Source organism: Panthera uncia, assembly GCF_023721935.1.
Source record: "Panthera uncia isolate 11264 chromosome B2 unlocalized genomic scaffold, Puncia_PCG_1.0 HiC_scaffold_24, whole genome shotgun sequence".
NCBI lineage: Eukaryota > Metazoa > Chordata > Mammalia > Carnivora > Felidae > Panthera > Panthera uncia.
This window is the reverse complement of record NW_026057580.1, coordinates 47,725,759-47,737,266: the sequence shown is the minus strand read 5'-3', so window position 1 is coordinate 47,737,266 and position 11,508 is coordinate 47,725,759.

The window sequence follows — 11,508 nt, the reverse complement described above, 5'->3', positions numbered from 1 at the left end:
ACTGAGCTAGGTTTTGTGTATACATGGAGTGAAATAACATAGTTCTTCCCTTGAGGAGTTTATAGGCAAGAGGCAAAGACAGAAAATAAACAAAGAAACAAATAAATTAGTAAGTATATAACTACAAATTGTGATAAGGGCTATTAAGAAGACCAATGTCATGAAGTGATAGAGAATAATGGGGTGAGGGTATATTAGACGTTTTTATAAAACAGAATGTCTCTTTGTTTTATGATTTTTAATTTTTATTTTTTTCAATATATAAGTTTATTGTCAAATTGGTTTCCATACAACACCCAGTGCTCATCCCAAAAGGTGCCCTCCTCAATACCCATCACCCACCCTCCCCTTCCTCCCACCCCCCGTCAACCCTCAGTTTGTTCTCAGTTTTTAAGAGTCTCTTATGCTTTGGCTCTCTCCCACTCTGACCTCTTTTTTTTTTTCCTTCCCCTCCCCCATGGGTTTCTGTTAAGTTTCTCAGGATCCACATAAGAGTGAAAACATATGGTATCTGTCTTTCTCTGTATGACTTATTTCACTTAGCATCACACTCTCCAGTTTCATCCATGTTGCTACAAAGGGACGTATTTCATTCTTTCTCATTGCCATGTAGTACTCCATTGTGTATATAAACCACAATTTTTTTATCCATTCATCAGTTGATGGACATTTAGGCTCTTTCCATAATTTGGCTATTGTTGAGAGTGCTGCTATAAACATTGGGGTACAAGTGTCCCTATGCATCAGTACTCCTGTGTCCCTTGGGTAAATTCCCAGCTGGGTCATAGAGTAGGTCTATTTTTAATTTTTTGAGGAACCTCCACACTGTTTTCCAGAGTGGCTGCACCAATTTGCATTCCCACCAACAGTGCAAGAGAGTTCCCGTTTCTCCACATCCTCTCCAGCATCTATAGTCTCCTGATTTGTTCATTTTGGCCACTCTGACTGGCGTGAGGTGATATCTGAGTGTGGTTTTGATTTGTATTTCTCTGATGAGGAGCGACGTTGAGTATCTTTTCATGTGCCTGTTGGCCATCCGGATGTCTTTAGAGAAGTGTCTATTCATGTCTTCTGCTCGTTTCTTCACTGGATTATTTGTTTTTTGGGTGTGGAGTTTGGTGAGTTCTTTATAGATTTTGGATACTAGCCCTTTGTCCGATATGTCATTTGCAAATATCTTTTCCCATTCCGTTGGTTGCCTTTTAGTTTTGTTGGTTGTTTCCTTTGCTGTGCAGAAACTCTTTATCTTCATAAGGTCCCAGTAGTTCATTTTTGCTTTTAATTCCCTTGCCTTTGGGGATGTGTCAAGTAAGAAATTGCTGCGGCTGAGGTCAGAGAGGTCTTTTCCTGCTTTCTTGTCTAGGGTTTTGATGGTTTCCTGTCTCACATTCAGATCCTTTATCCATTTTGAGTTTATTTTTGTGAATGGTGTGAGAAAGTGGTCTAGTTTCACTCTTCTGCATGTTGCTGTCCAGTTCTCCCAGCACCATTTGGTAAAGAGACTTTTTTCCATTGGATATTCTTTCCTGCTTTGTCAAAGATTAGTTGGCCATACGTTTGTGGGTCTAGTTCTGGGGTTTCTATTCTATTCCCTTGGTCTATGTGTCTGTTTTTGTGCCAATACCATGCTGTCTTGATGATGACAGCTTTGTAGTAGAGGCTAAAGTCTGGGATTGTGATGCCTCCCGCTTTGGTCTTCGTCTTCAAAATTACTTTGGCTATTTGGGGTCTTTTGTTGTTCCATATGAATTTTAGGATTGCTTGTTCTAGTTTCGAGAACAATGCTGGTGCAATTTTGATTGGGATTGCATTGAATGTGTAGATAGCTTTGGGTAGTGTTGACATTTTGACAATATTTATTCTTCCAATCCATGAGCATGGAATGTTTTTCCATTTCTTTATATCTTCTTCAATTTCCTTCATAAGCTTTCTATAGTTTTCAGCATACAGATCTTTTACATCTTTGGTTAGATTTAATCCTAGGCATTTTATGTTTCTTGGTGCAATTGTGAATGGGATCAGTTTCTTTATTTGTCTTTCTGCTGCTTCATTATTAGTGTATAAGAATGCAACTGATTTCTGTACATTGATTTTGTATCCTGCAACTTTGCTAAATTCATCAGTTCTATCAGACTATGTATCAGTTCTAGCAGACTTCTGGTGGAGTCTATCGGATTTTCCATGTATAATATCATGTCATCTGCAAAAAGTGAAAGCTTAACTTCATCTTTGCCAATTTTGATGCCTTTGATTTCCCTTTGTTGTCTGATTGCTGATGCTAGAACTTCCAACAATATGTTAAACAACAGCGGTGAGAGTGGGCATCCCTGTCGTCTTCCTGATCTCAGGGGAAAAGCTCTCAGTTTTTCCCCATTGAGGATGATGTTAGCTGTGGGCTTTTCCTAAATGGCTTTTATGATGTTTAAGTATGTTCCTTCTATCCCGACTTTCTCGAGGGTTTTTATTAAGAAAGGTTGCTGAATTTTGTCAAAGGCCTTTTCTGCATCGATTGACAGGATCATATGGTTCTTATCTTTTGTTTTATGATTTTTTAATGTTTATTTATTTTGAGAGAGACAGAGTGAGAGAGAGCAGGAGCTGGGGAGGGGGAGAGAGAGAGTCAGAGAGAGAGAATTCCAAGCAGGCTCCACTCTCCACATTTAGTGCAGGGCCCAATGCAGGGCTTGATCTCACGAACTATGAGATTCTGATATGAGTTGAAATCAAGAGTCAGTTGCTTAACAGACTGATTCACCCCTGAGAAGGTGCCCCTGAGAAGGTCTTTTTTAAAATGAGTGTTAATTTTATGAAAACATCCTTATTAAAACAATTCGGTTAATATGGAAAATTCAAAAATCAGTGCAAAAAATTGCTCATAGTTCCACCACTCAGAAACAATAATCATAATCAGATATTTTAATATGTACATAAAAAGAAGAATAAATATACATACTAACATGGCCACACTGTATATGCTGTTTTATTTCAGTTTCATTTGGATTCAACCTAAGTGAAAAAGAGAATTGTCGACTTTCAAACAAATATATACTAGATACTAGTAATAAGGCAATGATTCTCAACTGTGGCTGCCCATGAAAATGCCTTGAGGCATCCTAGCACAATGTGGTGATGTCGGGTATTCAGCTCTGCCTGGGACAGGAGGTTGGGGCAAGGATCACTTTACGTGGGTGATAATATCTGAGGCAGTCTTTGGTGGAGAAACATAGCTTCACAAGGCAGGAAAGAAAAACCAAGGATATTCCAGCCAGAGGCAAAGGCTCGTCCGTGTGCTCTGGGGCTCTGTGAGCTGGTGTGAGTGAGGGAGTAGTCCGGCACATCGGCACAGTGGTTCAGTGCCGTGGGCTGGGGAATGTGGAGCCCTGGCTAAGTCTGTACGGGAGACATGACAAAGGGACTGCTCTAAGGAAATTATTTTGTTCTCAATTGAGTTTTGTTCTCAATCTATGCAAAGGGGTCAGTGAAAGAATTATTTGTGTTTTCATTAAAAAGATTAGTAAAGAAATTCAATTAAGGGGCTTAATTGTTCTTTAATCACAGACTCTTGCTACTTTCAATCTTATTAAGCATCTATCTAAGATACTTTTCTATGTTTATTAGAGCAGAAAATGAATCTTATGAAAATCAGCTTGTTGTCTCTTCGCCTTAGTTTTGAGGAGACTCAGGACCAGCCATGGGTCCTAATTCAATGCCTTTCCAGACTCTGAAAGTCTAGCTGCTAGTGGCTCTCCAGGTTTCAATTACCTCTGAATTCCTGGTGACTATGTTCTCCCCACACACCTTAATTTGTGGTGGATCGTCCTGATACTGACGGGCCCCTTCTCAGTAAAGCACATGTCCTTTCAGCCAGACAGGACTGCTCCCAGGGCCACAGCTGGGTCCCTGCCCTGGCACCTGTTCCACACAGGGGGCATCTAGTCCATGTTCCTGCCCCACCTTTTAAAGTCCAGCTGACATGTTGAAATAGCAAAAGCTGGATGGTATGGCTGGAATGAGTGAAGGTAGGCAGGGGTCACATCACAAAGGATTTGCTTTTGTTCCAAGTACAGAAAGAAGATAAATGCCAGTTGTTGTGTTCTCTTGCGCTGACAATCTGCTCATAGCCAGATAAAGACCATACACAGTTCAGAGAGTAACTTTGATAAGCAGGATTTAATTATCACTTATGTGGCTGCAAGTAATGGGTAAATGATTATTGGTTAAGAAAATCCTAGGTGTAATTTCAGCTCTAATAATGACTCTTTCCCTTGGTGGCCTGACTCAGTTTCCTTAGTTCAATAAATGGAGCATACATTAGTGATTAGAAATTGCACTGGAGAATAAAAGGCAGAATGTCATGTTCCTTTAGGTAATAGAGGTCTTGCCTTTAGATGTGTTTTCTAATTAAAAAAATCATAATCTCATATAAGACTTAAAAAAAAATTTTAGATCCTGGTGCCCAACCCCAGACCCAATGAATCAGTATCCCTAGTTTTTTGAGGTCAAGTATATGCATACTTTAAAACTCCACAGGTGTTTATTAAAGATTTTATTTCTAAGTAATCTCTACGCCCAACGCAGGGCTTGAACTCACAACCCCAAGAGCAAGAGTTGCATGCTCTACTGACTGAGCCAGCCAGGTGACCCTTCACAGGTGTTTCTAATGTCCATCATTTCTTGAAAAATGGTGTTTCAGATGATTATAAAAGTAGTATTTGCTGTAAGAATGCAAATAAGAATGGGGACTGGTGTTAACTATTTTTGTTTCTGAAATTGCTTCCCTCAAGGACATTCCATCTTAATTTTGAAGTACTTCTTGAAAATCCTTTATTTTGCATTTTCCCCCCTAACTCTCTTGAATAAACATCTTGGGCTAAGTTTTAGCAAGAGAAAGCTTGCTATTGTGATTATTGATTATTGTGTTTAGTCCCTGTAGTTTTTTGGCTGTACTCAAATTAGAGGAATTTCCCAGTAGATTCACTTTTCATGTCACTTCACATTTTTATGTGAAGAAAGTTGGTTAGGGGATTCTCATTAAGGCATATTCTTTCTCATAGGTCGCGGGAAATAAAAAAAAATCACTGCTACCACAAACAGCAACTCCATGAAGTCATAGCACAAAGGAAAATATTGTCTTTAACCTTGTTCTTGACCAAATAAATTCAATTGTGTATTGTCTGTCCATTCTCTATTTAGAAGGGAAAGAGAAAATGTTCCACTTAGTCACATTCTGTGATCATTCCATTAATCAAAAGATCAAAGAAGGCCTTGATGACTATTTTAACTCAAAGAGACACATACTGGTGGGATTCAGAAGTAATTTAATTTCCTGATCCAGGAATTAAGAATACTGAAGTCATCTGCTTGGATATCTGTTCTCCCCACTGTGTTCACTTACTGAAGTAACATTATTGAATTTCTTGTACCTTTTTACAGAAGCAACAAAAACTGATATCCACTAGAGGAGAAATCTAGATCAGTGTGTCTTGTATGAATACAGTAATGCCCACCAAGAGGTCCAAGTATATTTCATGCTTACAGGTGGGTAGAGCCATATGACCATTTCTGACCAATTAAATAGATTAAATAGGAGTGGAAGTGACTTTCCTGTACGTTCTCTTTGCCTCCCACTGGACTGTTCCAGGGTGAATTTCCAGATGATGGAGCCTCTCTGAGTCTGGGTCCCTGGGTAACTGTATGCACCAGGGCTCCCCAGCTGCAACGGACATGTAACACAAGTAAAAAAAATTAAGCTTAGTTCTACTGAGCCACTGAAATTTTGGGATTGACCACAGTAGAACTGCCTACCTAGACTTGACCAATGTAAGCATTATAAGGTACCAAAAAATTCCCCAAGACATGGGCTCATTTGCTATGTTTTCTTCAGAGTGATCAGTGTTTAGAACATCAAAATGAAACCTGTAGGGGGAGGTACAACTTAAAGCAATGAAATTCATAGATACATAAAATAAAAATAAATAAATAAAATAAAATAAAATAAAATAAAATAAAATAACACACATTTTATTTCACAAACTTTTGGGCCAGAAGACTCTGGCACTTAATTAGGGAATAGCTCCACATTCGAGAATGTTAAAATCATTTTTAAAAAATGCTGTATGTCCTTGCTTAGTTATTTCTAAAATTTCCTGCTAATAGCAGTTCCTATGACATCCTTAGAGGTTGCTGGAGTGTTTTGTTGACCAGAGCCTTCAGGAAAAATTAATGGGCTCAATGCTTGATGCCAGAGAGGTTGCTATTTTCTCCCTTTGGCAATTCCAACAAGACTTTGCTACCTCAGGAAATCCAGAGTCCTGGACTCACATCCACCTTCTTAGAAGCTTCCATTTATGCTTTCAGGCTCTCAGGACAACAAATATTGACTCCTGTTAGTCTGGGGGAGGAAGTTTGTTCTGGTAAATAATTCTTTCAGAGTTTCTCATATACCAGCTCAGGACCTTTAAGCTATAGAAATTAATATATACAATTTCAATAGTCCCTGCCCTCATTCTGCTTATAATCTACCTGGGGAAAAAGCCATAAAGCAAGGGTAGGATAACAATAAAGTGAGTGAATAAGTGCAGAGAAATAAATGAGTGGTCAAAAAAGAAAGCTTTGGGAATTCTTATTAGAAAAAGGTTATTTCAGGCTGGTGGAAAGTAGAATTTAATCTATGTCTTAAGTGGTAAGTCAACTTTTGACAAATGGGGGTGGGTATACAGATATGTAAAATGGTGGGTATAAAGGCTTGGTATGGTCATGAGGCATGACTGAAATAAAGCAAGAACTGGGGAGAAAACCTGGGAAAGATAGGTTGGAAGCAGATTGTAGAAGGCATTGGGTAGTGGACTAAGGACAGAAAACTTTACTCTCCAGATAATGGAGAATTATTATTATTACTTAATATGGAGAGTGTGAGGAAGCTGGTGGCATTTTAGTGACGTGAATCTTGTCAGCTAGCTACAAGATTCTTTGGGGACGGGGGTGGGCTGGAAGTGTGGATGCTTCCATGGTAGACCAGCAGTCGTGTGTGCAGAGAGGTGGCAGGTAGAGAGGCTGTGATTAGAAAATGTGGTGCAGAGCCACCTGGGTGACTCAATTATCTGACTCTCTGTCTCAGCATTGTAAATTCAAGCCCCATGTTGGGAGTAAGCATGGAGCTTACTTAAAAAAAGAAAAAGAAAAAGGGATGCAAATCTGGAGATGTAGGATCAATGATACTGATAACCAATGGTCAACATTTGTTAGCTTGTATAGTGTGCCAGGCAATGTTATATACATTAATTCACTCAATTCTCACAACAACCTAAGTGGTAGGTATTGTTATGATTTGTGTTTCAAAGATACAAAATCATGGGGTGCCTCAGTGGCACACTCATTTGAGCGTCTGACTTTTGATTTCGGCTCAGGTCATGATCCCAGGGTCGTGGGATTGAACTCCACCTCAGGCTCTGAGCTGAGTGTGGAGATTAAGATTAATCTGCTTAAAATTCTCTCTCTTTCTCCCTCTGCCCTTCTCCTCTGATCGTGCTCCCTCCCTTTCTCAAAATGTCAACGCAACAAAAACAAAAACAAAAGCAAAAAAAACCCCAAAAAACAACAACAACAACAACAACAACAAAAAAACAAAAAAATCAAAGGAAAAAAAACAAAGAAAAAAAGCACAAGTGAGGTTACATAACCTTGCAGCTAGTTAGATTTAGGTGCTCTCCAGTGACTACAACGGATGGAAATTAAAGTCAGCAGAATCAAGACTCCACTGAGTCCCTTTGGGAGCAAAGGGGATGTGGAGCTTATTTTGGGTGAAAAGTCCCACTGGAGGGGAGCCTGTGTGGCTCAGTTGGCTGAGAATCTGACTTTGGCTCAGGTCATGATCTCAGGGTTCATGAGTTGGAGCCCTGCATCAGGCTTACCTCTGTCACCTCAGAGTCAGCTTTAGATCCTCTGTCCCCCTCCCTCTCTGCCCTTCCCCCACTCTGTCTCTCAAAATGAATAAACATTAAAAAAAGAAAAGAAAAAGAAAAGTCCTACCGGAAAGCCAGGTTTCCCTTTACCCTCAGATCACAGTGCTGCTCTGTGGGACCAAGGAGCTGACAGGGTGGGGCCAGCAAAGTAGCTCATAACCAGGACACCTTCCCTCAGGCTCAGTGCATTAACTAGGACATCCTGAAATCTCAGTGAAAAGTACTTATAGAAAAGGAAGAGCATGTGTTTTGGTGCAGAGATGCATCTGAGCCAGGTACTGCCATTTCCCAGCTGTGTGTTCTGCATAAGTTACTTAACGTTGCTGAGATTTCATTTCTATACTAGCAAAGTGGAGATAATAATTCCTTCCTTATAGGATTGTTGTATTAAAGGGAATGAGGAAGTAAATTGCTTAGCACCAGGCATGTAATAAAAGCTCATTAAGTGTCAGCTTTTTTATTATTATTATTATTATTACCCAGCACCACCAGCATTTTGTTATTACTCAACTGTATTTTGTTAAACCTTATTAGGTAAATCACTACAATAAAAGGAAACTGAAAATTGAAAAAAAATGTCATTCTAGCTACAAAAGAAAACGCGAGAGCCAATCAAGACACATCGACTTCCATCTTCTCTTTGTCAAAGGACCTTTCAGCACACGCTCTGTAGGTAATGAAAAGCTCATTATTCTTTTCTTCTCTGGTTTGCAACCCTTGCTTTCAGGAATTTGACAACAGGGGAAAGTGCAAGTTGCCTCATCTATAACAGTGCAATAATTGGTTGTCCAGGCGACATTTTGTATTTGCTTTTCCCAAAGGGATAGATACTGGAACCAGACAGACAGTCTGGACCCCAAGGGCATCCCCTGGCCTTCTTTGCAGGAATGCATTTAACATATACTCAAAAAGAAGAACATATCCACACAATGTCTATATGCAAAACATAGCTTCAAAAGAGGCAAGCGCCTCTGTGCAAGTGAAAAAGCTGAATAAAAAATAAACAAATCTCTGTATAAGCACAATTCCGTCACTATTGAAAGCCACCGATCACACCTTCAGGAGATTGCACATTATTGATCTCTGAAAACTGCTTCAGCAACCTCTTTCATAGCTGGCTGGTTTTTTGTTTTTGTTTTTTTTCCCCTTCAGTAGCAGAGATGCTTTTTTTCTTTATAAAGATGGCCACTTCCTCTCCTTTGGTGTTTGTGCTCCTTTATGCATCAACACAAGAGACAAAATATTTTAAATGTTTTGTGTGTGTCTGAAAACCAGTCAGTGGCTGTCTGTTTTTTATTTACTTGCTTTCCGCAACCCCAAGGTACTTTTGTGGACATTGAGCACCACCCAGTGGCAATATGTGGCCAAAAACGTAAAAAAAATTACTTGGAGATGGAGGAAAATATTAGAAATAATTGATTAGTTTTCTTTGAAATGAACTGAAGAAACTGGTGATTCCAAAGTTGGCATATAAAGAGGTCATTGTGATCACCATGACTGTATTTCTTACCTTTTCATTCTCTTTGCTTTTGTTTCTTTGGTTATTTCATGACATTTTATTATATTGTTGCTGCCATGTGTTAAAACAAAAACAAACAAACACCCCCCAAAATCTAAACCTGAGTTTTGTGATAGTTTGTAGTGTCTATTCACTGAGGCTGTTAATAACTTTTCTTTTTGTTTCTTGACAGAGAAAGAGAGTGTGAGTGGGGAGAGAGGGAGAGGGACAGAGGGAGAGACAGAGAGAGAATCTTAAACAGGCTCTATATCCAGTGCAGAGCCCAAGGTGGGACTTGATCCCACAACCCCGGGATCACCACCTAAGCCTGAGTCAGCGCTCAACCACCTGAGCCACCCAGGCACCCCCTGAGGCTGTTATTGAAATGGACACTTCAGTAGTTTATTTTTTTAATTTTTAAAAAGTGTTTATTTATTTTTGAAGGAAAGAGAGAGACAGAGGGTGGGTTAGGGAGGGGCAGAGAGAGATAGACAGAGACAGAGACACAGAATCTGAAGCAGGCTCCAGGCTGTGAGCTGTTAGCACAGAGTCTGATGCAGGGCTTGAACCTAGGAATCGTGAGATCATGACCTGAGCCGAAGTCAGCTGCTTAACTGACTGAGCCACCCAGGTGCCCCTGACACTTCAGTAGTTTAAAAACTGGATCGATATCCATGTAATCCAAGTCTGCATGTTCCCACCACCATTTTACAAGGACCTTTAAGGAGGGTAATAGGACTGTGATGAGCAGAGAGCTTCCTTCCCTGCCTGTTGCTCTGGGGCCTGCCACATCTTGTGTCTCTGTTGCTTCCTCCAGGACACTGCCTGTCTTGTCGAGTACAGTAGTCCTTCCTTATTTACAGCTTTAGTTACACACGGTCAACTGTGATCCACAAGCAGATGATCCTCCTACTGCTGTATCATCCGAAAGTCAGCAGTAGCCTGATGCTAATGTCACAAAGCTTGTATCATTCATCTCACTTCATCTCATGCATGATGTAGGCGTTTTATAGTCTCACATCTTCTCAAGAAGGGTGAGTACAGTACACTTAGACATTTTGAGAGAGAGAGAGAGAGAGAGACTATATTCACATAACTTTTATTACAGTATACTATTCTATTTTATTATAACTAATAATAAAATAATTATTTGTTACTAGGCCTAATTTATAAATTAAACTTTGTCATAGGTATGTCTGTATAGGAAAAACCATAATATATACAGGGTCTTACTATCCATGGTTTCAGGCATCCACTATGGGTCTTGGAATGTACCCCTGTGGACAAGAAGGACTACTGCAGCCTAAATTTTCATCTGTGACAGGGCTCTCATGTTAGCTCATATCAAACTCAAAGCCACGTAGGTCTTTCAGACACGACGGGCTGCTAGTGTAGGGTGAGGCGCAAATGCCAGAAAGATTGAGCACGGGGCCTTCCTTCCACTCACATAGAATTTTACCTCATTGGTTCTGGTCCCAGTGTTGTTGGGGACCACTGAATTGTTTTATTTATCTGGTCTAGTTTCATGTCATCTAGAAATGTAATAACCATTCCATCCATGTCTCATGCTATTGGTAAACATGTTGAATAGGAGAAAGTCAGCAAATACAGAGGCAGCACAGCAGAGCTCTGTTCAGGACTCTTAGGCAGCATTTTGTGGGTTGGTTTTAGGAACTTAGGAGACTGGTTCTTATGAAATTAAGAAAATAATCATAACTACATGGTTTTATTTATGTATGTGTTTATTTTTATTTTAAAAAAATGTTTATTTATTTATTTATTTAGAGAGAAGGTGTAAGCAGGGGAGGGGCTGAGAGAGAGGGAGACAGAATCCCAAGCTCCATGTTGTCAGCACAGAGCTCAAGGTGGGGCTCAGTCTCATCAAGCATGAGATCATGACCTGAGCCAAAATCAAGAGTCAATCGTTTAAATAACTGAGCCAACCAGGTGCCTTTTATTTTATTTTAAAAAATATTTTATTGTTTTAAAGTAATCTCTACACCCAACATGGGGCTTGAACTTACAACCCTGATGTCAAGAGTTGCATGC